Genomic DNA, 12,257 nt, shown 5'->3' with positions numbered 1-12,257 from the left:
TATTTCAATGTTAGGAGTGTAATAAGTAAAATTAAATATTTTACGTAAAATGATGAGTTCTATTTAGCAAAAAGTTAGAATATCTGGAATGATATCATGTCTGAGATGTTTAAAAATAGTCATGAGCAGGAGGAGTGGTTGGGGATATAGATGAGATAAGATTGACTATGAATTTGTCAGGGGAGTGTAATATCCTCGGTTCTGTCTCATCTCAACAAAAATATGAAGCCACGGACGTTAAAGCCCTCTGTGTGTCACAGCTCTCAGCCAGACAGTGTTATAGTTCTCGGACAGATCAATTTTATTTAGAAAATAAAGGAAAATACATTCTCGAGGCGTCAGGGCATGCTGACCCAAAAGACATGAAGAGAAGAGAGAGAGAGAGAAAGAGAGAGAGAGAGAGAAAGTGCATGCGCGTGTGCACATGGGGGAGAGAGAGAGACCCCGGCCCTTTGGCTCCTCTTTTTATATGTTTTTTCCTCCCCCTGGGCCTGCCCTATGTAAATTGGGCTAGCCAGGAGTGCTGTTTGTTCTACCTGAAGTCCTCACTCTAGTCCTCCGACCTTCCTTTGTTCTATTTTGCCAGGCTTTTCCCTTCCTTGTCTTTTAGCCACCACCATTCTGGACTTTGCACACAAAGGTCCGTCTAGTCAAGGCTATGGTTTTTCCTGTGGTCATGTATGGGTGTGAGAGTTGGACTGAAGAAGGCTGAGCACCGAAGAATTGATGCTTTTGAACTGTGATGTTGGAGAAGACTCTTGAGAGTCCCTTGGACTGCAAGGAGACCCAACCAGTCCATTCTGAAGGAGATCAGCCCTGGGTGTTCTTTGGAAGGAATGATGCTAAAGCTGAAACTCCAGTACTTTGGCCACCTCATGCGAAGAGTTGACTCATTGGCAAAACTCTGATGCTGGGAGGGATTGGGGGCAGGAGGAGAAGGGGACGACAGAGGATGAGATGGCTGGATGGCATCACCGACTCGATGGACGTGAGTTTGAGTGAACTCCGGGAGTTGGTGATGGACAGGGAGGCCTGGCGTGCTTCCATTCATGGGGTCCCAAAGAGTCAGACACGTCTGAGTGACTGAACTGAACTGATTCTGAACTCCTTTTTCCTATTCTAACTACCTAACAAATTGATAACTATTTAAGCTAAGTGATGGCTTACAGAGGTTTTTTTATACCATTCTGTTTACTTTAATATGTATTTGAAATATTCCTTAATAAAGTGTTAAAATAAATAAAAACCTAGGGAAAAAGTCAGAAAATATAATTCAAGAAATGACTTTAGGTCATAAATGCTAATACCAAGTCTTCTTCTTTCAGTTCAGTTCAGTTCAGTCACTCAGTCGTGTCCAACTCTTTGCAACCCCATGAATCCCAGCACACCAGGCCTCCCTGTCCATTACCAACTCCCAGAGTTCACTCAAACTCACGTCCATCGAGTCAGTGATGCCATCCAGCCATCTCATCCTCTGTCGTCCCCTTCTCCTCCTGCCCCCAGTCCCTCCCAGCATCAAAGTCTTTTCCAATGAGTCAACTCTTTGCATCAGGTGGCCAAAGTATTGGAGTTTCAGCTTTAGCATCATTCCTTCCAAAGAACACCTAGGGCTGATCTCCTTTAGAATGGACTGGTTGGATCTCCTTACAGTCCAAGGAACTCTCAAGAGTCTTCTCCAACACCACAGTTCAAAAGCATCAGTTCTTCGGTGCTCAGCTTTCTTTACAGTCCAACTCTCACAGCCATACATGTAAATAATTTCCCAATGATTTTTATTTTTGGGAATCAGTTTCCACAAAATTCGATCATTTATTAAAACATCAAGCAATAATTTTCTTACTCATGTCAAAAAAAATTATTTTCTTACAATAAGGATTTTCTGGAGATTTAAACCTAATGTAATTTTCAGAAACATTGAAATTTTTATGAGGAAATATTTTGAAATTCACGCTAAAATAAAAAATTGTTGTTTCCCGAAATGCATGCTCAAAAATTACTGTTTATGGGAGAGATTTACACTAGAATTAATCATATATTTCTCTAACTGGTGGATATATGGTTGGCTTACATAGTTCATTTAAAATTTTTTGATCGTCTCCCCCAATTAAAAATAAATGAATTAAAAAAATGTTATCCCCATGTAGATGAAAAATACACTACAATTAATTCAGGTTCTGAATAGACAGTGCTGGGAGTGAGTGATGGGTGACAGTACCGAACTTACATTTTTTCATTTCTCAAAATGGAATTAGTTTCATAATTTTCTGTAGTCTCAAAAGAAACATATGTTCATTGCAAAATATTTTAGGCTATATATAGAAACATATAAAGTGTGAATAAAAAATACACATTCCTTTCAAGATGTTTTTATACAAAACCACACATTTTTCTTTAATGGGCTCAAAAAACATAGACAGTGATTATGACATTTCCCAAGTGCTATGCAACAACCATACCTTTATTATTATCTTTTATCACTAGCTTTATTTCCATTCCAAGTTCTGTTGCTAATGTTGAAACCTCTGAGTCACTTCCAGGTTGATGCAGATTTTTGAAGTGATTTCTCAGTCAATTCACCCCTCTCCCAATCTTCAAGTTCTCTCAGAATTATGTCGCTCCTCTCTGCTCAGGGTAATGAGAGGGTAACAGGCAGGAAGGCCAGGGGTTTCCAAACAGAGGAAATAGGCTGCAAGTGTCAGACATTTTTTCTCTCTCTCTTAAGTGTCAGGAAGAAACAAACTAGTGTTATATTTTTTCCCCTTCTCAATACAAATTTAAAAAGAGGTTTCTCTTAAAATTCTGTGTTGCAGTAATGACACCTGGTTCCACCTGAACTTAACTTTTCTCATATGAAAAGTTTGAGCTAACCAAAGCATTTTTCTTATGGAAATGTTTGTCTTGATCTATGTTAATGTGCTATGCATTTACCCTAGACTCTATCTTCAAGTCTGTTCCACCTAAAGACTCAGATTTAGGCTCAGAACCGACTTGACAAACCAGTGTGTTATACATTGTTCTCCTAATCTATGTTAACAAAACTATATATTTGTATAGTAATCTGACTTTCTTCAAGATTCATGTCTATCATTTTATGGCCTGGGATGACTCACCTGGTGCCATTCTCTGAGTTTTAAGACATTTCCTTTCTTTAATTAGCAGACTGCTAGTAGCTATATAACATCCAGCTAAAGACTAGCAGGGGGGCACTCTTTCTGCCCCCTTCTGATGTCTCTGTCAGAAGCTTTCTCTATCTCTTTTGTACTTTGATAAAACTTAATTACACAAAAGCTCTGAGCGATCAAGCCTCATCTCTGGCCCCGGAATTGAATTCTTCTCCTCCGGCGGCCAAGAATCGCGGCGTCTTTCATGGTTCAGCAACAACCTTTTAGTAACATATCAGTTTCACCTGGTGTTATGCTGTGTTTAGGCAGTGGTGGAAAGGGTGTATGGCCAGAGAGCATCCTCAGGCATCCGCTGAGGGGTAACGTATCCACCGTGTCTTTGATGTTCATCTATCCTGCTCTGCATCTGGTGATAGGATGGAGTTGGCCTTGGCCATGAGTTATGCCCACGCAGATCAGTTTATACTTTCCTGGTGCTAACTGTAAGGTTTCAAGTGCCCTGTTTTTTACCCTTTTGGGGATATACTCATTCAAGTATAGTCAGACTCTTCACTGACTATTGTTACCATCTATTATTAATTGCATAAATTTTAAGCCCAGCTTGCTTCAATGACTTCTAAAATATCCAGTTCTGGCAAATCAATAGCCTTAACTTTCAACCTTTTCCTCTGTTAGAAGTTCCTACTGCCTATTTTAAAACTCAAATTCCAGTATATTTCCTTGCTTTCTCTCTCTTTCTCTTCTTTAAATGGCCTCTGAGACAATGAATAGTATTGAATTGACGAGGCTATCAAGGGGAAGGGACAAAAAGAAAATGCAGGGAGAAATACCAGAAATTCAATCCCACCAAACGGATCTACCTTCTTTTTTTCTTCAAAATGGGAGGTTTGTGATTTTCTTCTGCCATATGGAAATTGTATATAATCATACAGAAGTTTCAGTCTTTCCAATCAAATATAACTCATCCTGTATATTTTTCCTAGATTACTGATTCATTCTCTCTACATCTCAAATTACCATTTACATCCATATGCCCTGATTTTATATAGATAGTGTATACTCTATTTGCCATCTTGTGACCTGATTTTATATAGATAGTGTATACTCTATTTGCCATCTTGTGACCCAATTATGTTTTCAGATGCAATTTCTTTTTAAACATTGAATAATAAAAATGTATTATAAAATATGTGTGATATGTAAAGTATAACATAAGAAATCCTCATATGCAAACCACCTAGTTAAAGAAATGCAAATTTATTTACCTGTGAATCCTCTTAAGTCCTCCTCCCACTTTTCTTTTCCTTACTCTCCTCAAAGGGAATCATTTTGAATTTGGTGCTTGTTTTCCCTTGTTTTTAATTGCAGTTTTTCTGCATGAGTATATTTGTAACTAACAAGTTAAACAATAATTAGCCAATAAATTTAGTTGTGCATTAAGATATTCTATAGATAGAATCATACTTTATTTACTTTTCTGTGACTTTTCTTCATGCACTTAACATTTTATTCCTAGATTCTTTTATGTTGTTGCACAGTAAAATGTATTCATTCCAGTGCTCTTTAGTATTCCATCATGGAATATGCTATAATTTATCTATTTTGCTATTGATAGATGTTTGAGTTATTCTGGTATTTGCTAGTACCAAAGGTTGTCTTATAACCTTGTACATATCTCCTTGTGTAATTATAAATTATTTAAGCTATGTAGATTCAATTTCTGGATCATGAGTTATGGGCAATCAACATTTGGTTGTCATATTTTTGTATTTGCCAATTAGATGAGCATAAATGATGGTTTTCTTTGATTTTGATCGCATTCTCCTGAATACTAATAAAATTGAGCATCTTTCAATATCTAATAACCATATTTTTTCATTTTTAAAATAAAAAACTTGTTTCATGCTTGTCCAGATATTTTTCTGCGGACTTTTTTGTCTTCTTAATTTGTAGGATTTTTAGAAACTTGTTTTTGGTGTGAATTCCTTATTGTTAATATGAATAGTAAATATATATTCTAGTTTATATTTATGTATATTAGGACACATTTGGGCAATTAGATGGTTTTCAGTGTTTTGCTATCACAATACACCACTGAAAATTTTGTAGCGTTTTGTTCCACTTTAAAGACTAGTATTGAATAGACCAAATCTTGAGTTCAGGTATTGGGTCAAAAGGTATGAATATCTTCATGGATTCTAAATGAATATTGCTAATTACTTTCCAAAAATTTTGTACCAATTTGCAATGCTAGCAACAGTAAAAGATGTAACAATTTCACTCTCATCAACCTTAAGTCTTGTCATTAAATATTTTTGGCTAGCTTAAAGTGCAACATGTTTCTCAACATTGCTTTAATTTGCATTTCCTGATTACTAGCATGGATGAGCATTTTTCACAGTATTTGTTTACTAATAGCATTTTCACTTATGTAAATTGTGTATTTTTATCCTCCGGGTCTTTATTTTGTGTTAAGCTAAGAATAATAAATACAGCTCTCCAAACCAAAAGTAGAAAGTGATCTGTTTTCAAAATGATTACAGAAGATTTTCAAAGTCTAAGCATCTTACATACAGTCACTTATGATAATTTTAATAAATATAAAAAAAATCATCTGGCTTTGGGAGTAGAAAGCCAAAATAATTGGTCCTTGCTTTCAAAGAGTTTTAATCTTTCAGGATAAAGTACAGGATTGTGACAGAGAAGTGATCCTATGGAGGCTCTCAGGAGAAGTCTCTGCCTCAGATGAAAGTTCTGAAGGCATCCCAAGTTGGTGACCCTTGCATTAGACCAGGGAGATGAGTGTAACTGGAGACTGTGCCATGAACTGAGCTGACTGCATGTGAGAAGGAGTGGAGGTAGGAAGAGCATGGAGCTTCCCTGTGTCAGACCCACATATATGCTCTAAAGATTTTAAAGTCTATTCAAAAGGGCTGGAGGACTTTTAGCAAATCTGGAAAACTTCTCACAATTGCAGAGTAGGATGAAGGATGAGGGGTCATGGAAAAAACAATGTAGAGACATTTAGAAGCATTCATACCGGAGTAAAGGGATGGAAAAGTAGTGCTGAGAACAAAGAGGCGACCGACTTGAGACCTATTTGAAAGCATATCACTAACCTTAAGAAAACTCAAATTTAAGTCACATTTGCTTTGGGAAGAGAAGACAAAGAAAGGCTACCACAGCATCATGGAGAAGGGTGGCAATCACAAGGCAGAGTCAGAGATGGGCAGAAGGAGGCCCATACCCTCCCACGTATCACCGGGTAGTTGCCTCTCTTACCATATATGAAGATTCTCTCCTACAGTACTGTGGACACCTCACACAACTGTGTCCTAGTCTCCTTGCAGCACCCAAGGGTGTGTGGGGGCTCCATCTGCCCTTGGGCTTGTGCAGGGCCTTAAAGAAGGCATGGGCCTATTGGGACAAGGAGCTTCAGGCTCCCAGGTGCTCAGACTGTGCTTTAGGAAGGGATACGTTAGGCTACAGGTAGCCATGTACCCTGGGTCTTAGAGGCTCCTTGCTGTATGAAGCAGGTCCTGGTCAGAGGAGAGAGCCAGCTCCCTTTGCTGGTATTGAGGACAGTACAGATGAGAGGCCCTGTCTCAGCAGGTGATATCTCCTGGCAGGCACATGGCTTTGAGGCTGGGAGGCTGAGCCTGAGTCATGTAGATTCTGTGGGCAAGGTTTAGCAGACACTCTGCCCCTAACAGGGGCTTTCCAGGTAGCACTAGTGGTAAAGAATTCACCTGCCAATGCAAGAGACATAAGAGATGTAGGTTTGATCCTTGGGTGGAGAAGATCCCCTGGAGGAGAGCATGGCAACCCACTCCAGTATTCTTGCCTGGAGCATCCCCTGGACGGAGGAGCCTGGCGGGCTACAATCCATGGGGTCACGCAGACCTGAACACAACTGAAATGACTTAGCACACGGCCTGCACTGCCTCCAACAGACTTTAATAACCTCTTAGGAACAGGGAAACGAAGAGACCTTTGCAAACTTGATGACACTGCTGCTGCTGCTGCTAAGTCGCTTCAGTCGTGTCCGACTCTGTGCGACCCCATAGACGGCAGCCCACTAGGCCCCGCCGTCCCTGGGATTCTCCAGGCAAGAACACTGGAGTGGGTTGCCATTTTCTCCTCCAATGCGTGAAAGTGAAAAGTGAAAGTGAAGTTGCTCAGTTGTGTCTGACTCTTACTATATATAAAATGGGTAACTAATAAGGGCTTTCTGTATAGGACAGGGAACTGTATTCAATACTATGTAATGACCTATGTAAGCTTCCCTTGTAGCTCAGTCAGTAAAGCAGGAGATCTAGGTTCGATTTCTGGGTTGGGACGATCCCTTGGAAAAGGAAATGGCAACCCACTCCAGTATTCTTGCCTGGAGAATCCCATGGACAGAGGAGCTTGGCAGGCTACAGTCCATGGGGTCTCAAGAGTCAGACACCACTTAGTGACTAAACCACCACCAATGACCTATATGGAAAAAGAGTGTAAGAAAAAGTAGATACATGTATATGATTAACTGATTCACTGTGTAGTGTACACCTGAAACTAAGGCAACATTATAAAGCAACTATATTCCAAACAAAAACCAAAAACCAAAACTTGATGACAATCACAGTTTTTGGAGACACCCGTAGGGGATGACATTTATCCACTTTTATCCAACTCAAGCTTCAAGTTGGGTTGTCTAAGGAAATGTTAATATCTATTATAGAAAATTAATATTTATGTTAAAGAAAATCTCCTTTTCAAATTATTAATACTTTTTTTGGTTCTAAATGGTCACAAATGGACTTTCTGTAGCTGTTAAGCATCACTTTTCTCATAAGTTAGTAATGACAACTTATTTACAAATAAAGAAGGCAATGGCAACCCACTCCAGTACTCTTGCCTGGAAAATCCCATGGGTGGAGGAGCCTGGTGGGCTCCAAAGCAAGTTTAAAATATTCAACAATTCTCATTAAATATTTTTTGAGTAAATATTATGTATGGGGTTGAAGATACAGTGGTGAAGATGATGGAAAAATGGCCCTTCTAGAGCTTAATTATAGTGTGTTTGTGTGTGTGTGTGTGTGTGTGTTACTCAGTCGTGTCCGACTCTTTGCAAACCTAATTATAGTGGGGGACATAAAATAAAAATGTAAGATATGAGGATAAATGATAATTAAAAAAAGATCAATGCTATATGAAAAATAAAACTGGTTATGTGCTTGAGAATGACAGCAGAGTGGGGAGAAGACTTTTCTAAGGACTGAATTTTTAGCATCTCACTTAGGTTAAAATCGTACTGAGATACTGAAAATGTTTCCTTTAACCATCAAGACCATTTTCTCCCCAAAGCCATCCCTTTGTTAAGTTCTTCTTTTGCTCTAAAAGCTCCATGCACTGTTTGTTACAGCGCTGATTATGTTTGCATTTCACATTTTTTGGGGGAGGTGATCATTTGATTGATGCTCTCCCCCAGAGACTGTGTTCTGTGAGAACAAAGATCAGGTCAGTCTTTTTTCTCCACTCCATCCAGGCACCAGCGATGAGCTTGCTTGTTGTAGAAGTGAATGAACGACCAACAGTTTGAAAATGCTTAGCGAGTCTAGAATTGTGCATATTTTTCTGAAATGTTTCAAGGTCAGAGTGCACTTGACAAAGTGGGCACATGATAAATGTCTCATTGAATAGAAATAAAACTTTCCAGATCTTAATATGTTGATCTGGATGAATAGTACGGAGCCCTGTTTGATTTTGAAAACTGGATCATTCCCACTGAGGAACAATGGTAGAAATACAGGTAAAAGAAGAGAGAAGCCCTTTTGAAATGGAAACTATTTCTGAACTGACAGAATAACCTCCCTCTGTCAGAAGAGGTAAGGGAGCAAAGTGCTTGGTGGGTAGGCTGAAATTTAAGCAGAATTTAGACAGACAGGAACAAATGTACGATTCCTATGTCATCGGGGCATAGATTTATGCATAATTTGATAGTATTTTTGGTTAGAACTCAGGGAAAAGGAGGAAACTATTTTAGAAAAAGCAGTATGAAAAAAATTGTCAATTTATAACTTACCAAATTACTGAGTATTGTTAGAATTCAAAGACTGAGTCTTTTCCTGTTAGGGGCTACTGCAGCTAACTAGAAGGGAAAGAGAAATAGGGGATTATTTGGTTTAACAACAACAACAAAAGGATGAAACAAAAGGGAAAGAACAAGGGAGACTGACTGCTTAGGAGAATGGTCAGCTTGATTCTTCTATAACACAAGCAAGTCCAAGGATCCAGTGGATGTTTAGTAAGTTTTCTGATCAACTCTGATCTTTGCAACAAGTGGATCAGAAAGAAGTCTCAGGTAGGAAGATGCGACCACCTGCAGCATTGGTGAACCACTCCAGTACTCTTGCCTGGAAAATCCCATGGATGGAGGGGCCTGGTGGGCTGCAGTCCATGGGGTCGCTAAGAGTCTGACACGACTGAGCGACTTCACTTTCACCTTCCACTTTCATGCATCGGAGAAGGAAATGGCAACCCACTCCAGTGTTCTTGCCTGGAGAATCCCGGGGACGGGGGAGCCTGGTGGGCTGCCGTTAATGGGGTTGCACAGAGTCGGACACGACTGAAGCGACTTAGCTGTAGGAGCAGCAGCAGCAGCTTCTTCCCACTAGTTCTCGAATATTCTTAGTGATGAAAACTCCACTGCTTTTCAAGCAGCTCACATGACCTCTAGACACTATTGTTAGAAAACACTTGTTCATGTGGAACCTCTCTTTTCTTATAGCTTCTGTTTATTGTTCTTGAACGTGAAAGAGTTTGTTGCTCAGTTGTGTCTGACTCTGCAAGCCCATGGACTGTAGCCTACCAGGCTCCTCTGTCCATGGATTTCTCCAGACAAGAATTCTGGAATGGGTGGGCATTCCTTTCTCCAGGGATCTTCCCTACCCAGGGATCAAACCCACATCTCCTGAATTGCAGGCAGATTCTTTACCATCTGAGCTACCAGGGGAGTTCTAACTAAGTTCTTCATACCTTCAGAACCAATCTAAATTCATCTTCTTCATCTTCTACATGAGCCCCCAAACATTCATAGCCATGTCCCTCTGTTCTTGTCTGTAGGCCACCTTCTTTGCTCCCCTCTGCAAATGCATGGTCTTATCTATGTTCTTCTTTTTCTGTGATGCCCCTGATTCGAATTTATATTGGAGTGACCACTTATTTTATACTAAATGCGATTTTACCATTAATGGAAAATAATATTCTTTCTAGTCACACCTCACAGTAGGCACATATTGAGTTCAATGCCAGATAAAACCTTTAAGGATTTTCCAAATTATTCTGTTGTTGAGTCATGTCACCCCATTCTACCTTTATGCAGTCACTTGTTTCAGTTCAGTTCAGTTGCTCAGTCATGTCTGACTCTGTGACCCCATGAATTGCAGCAAGCCAGGCCTCCCTGTCCATCACCAACTCCCGGAGTTCACTCAAACTCACGTCCATCAAGTCGGTGATGCCATCCATCCATCTCATCCTCTGTCATCCCCTTCTCCTTCTGCCCCCAATCCCTCCCAGCATCAGAGTCTTTTCTAATGAGTCAACTCTTCGCATGAGGTGACCAAAGTACTGGAGTTTCAGCTTTAGCATCATTCCTTCCAAAGAACACCCAGGAATGATCTTCAGAATGGACTGGTTGGATCTCCTTGCAGTCCAAGGGACTCTCAGGAGTCTTCTCCAACACCACAGTTCAAAAGCATCAATTCTTCGGCGCTCAGCCTTCTTCACAGTCCAACTCTCACAACCATACATGACCACAGGAAAAACCATAGCCTTGACTAGACGAATTTTTGTTGGCAAAGTAATGTCTCTGCTTTTGAATATACTATCTAGGTTGGTCATAACTTTCCTTCCAAGGAGTAAGCGTCTTTTAATTACATGGCTGCAATCACCATCTGCAGTGATTTTGGAGCCCCCCAAAATAAAGTCTGACACTGTTTCCACTGTTTCCCCATCTATTTGCCATGAAGTGATGGGACCAGATGCCATGATCTTAGTTTTCTAAACAGTTGTATTCCTTTCACTCCAGCCTTTTGAATGTTTTAGATTTTAATTGTCATCCAAACTCTTTACTATTCTTCATGGTTTTATGCAATAGAAAAATCTGTTAAGCCTGCCTCCATTCAAGTCACTGGTAAACCTTGATCATGAAAGGACCACTATCAAAGCCCATAATTACCTTTAAAAGGAACTTCCTCACAGGTTGGCATAATCTGTTAACTGGTATCTTCTTTGGCATGGTTATTCAATCTTCCTTTCTTTCTTTTTTGACAGCACCATATGGCATGCGGGATCTTAGTTCCCCAACCTGTGATTGAACCCGTGCTCCCTGCAGCTGAAGCTCGGAGTCTTAACCACTGGGCCTCCAGGGAAGTCCTGGTATGGTTATTCAGTCTGTCACAGATCTGTCTTATGATGCTGTTATTGTGCCTAGTGGTTTTCAACTTATGCAGTGCATTCACATCAGCTGAAGAACTTTTAGAAATCCTGTTACCCAGTCCCTGCTGCTGCTGCTAAGTCACTTCAGTCGTGTCCGACTCTGTGTGACCCCATAGACGGCAGCCCACCAGGCTCCCCTGTCCCCGGGATTCTCTAGGCAAGAACACTGGAGTGGGTTGCCATTTCCTTCTCCAATGCATGGAAGTGAAAAGTGAAAGTGAAGTCACTCAGTCGTGTCTGACTCCTAGTGACCCCATGGACTGAAGCCCACCAGGCCCCTCCACCCATGGGATTTTCCAGGCAAGAGTACTGGAGTGGGTTGCCATTGCTTTCTCCGACCCAGTCCCTATCCCCAACCAATTAAGTCAGAGTCTTTAGGGTGAACTAAGGTATTAGCATTTTAAAAAGATTTCCAGGTGATTTTAACATACAGCTGAGGTTGGGAAAAACCAACCTAGCCCAATATCCTCCAGACTTCTCTGATGACAAGCATTATCAGGGGATACATTTTATAAGTACAAATCCCTGCTCCCATCCCCTTCTCACTGGATCAGAATCTCCCAGAAAGCTTCAGAAATCTGGGAACACTGATAGCTCCTACTTAAGATTTTCTTCCTCCAAAAGGTTATGACCAGGGAAGCAGTCAAATCCTTG

The 12,257-nt window shown here is 40.4% G+C and overlaps 1 long non-coding RNA gene across 1 annotated transcript in view; it reads left to right on the top strand.

Annotated features, from left to right (window-relative positions):
- Positions 1-11,555, top strand: part of LOC147366001 (uncharacterized) — a 157,048-nt gene extending 145,493 nt beyond the window's left edge. Inside the window, exon 4 of the long non-coding RNA XR_015133124.1 lies at positions 11,439-11,555. This is a non-coding gene — a long non-coding RNA (uncharacterized LOC147366001). The remainder of the gene's footprint in view (positions 1-11,438) is intronic.
- Positions 11,556-12,257: the final 702 nt, after the last annotated feature.

This window comes from Bos grunniens, chromosome 9 (genome assembly GCF_055505025.1).
Source record: "Bos grunniens cultivar Pamir isolate PY7600 chromosome 9, Bosgru_T2T1.0, whole genome shotgun sequence".
NCBI classification, from domain to species: domain Eukaryota; kingdom Metazoa; phylum Chordata; class Mammalia; order Artiodactyla; family Bovidae; genus Bos; species Bos grunniens.
Note: the sequence above shows the minus strand (reverse complement) of the source record. Positions and strands in the feature narration are given on the sequence as shown.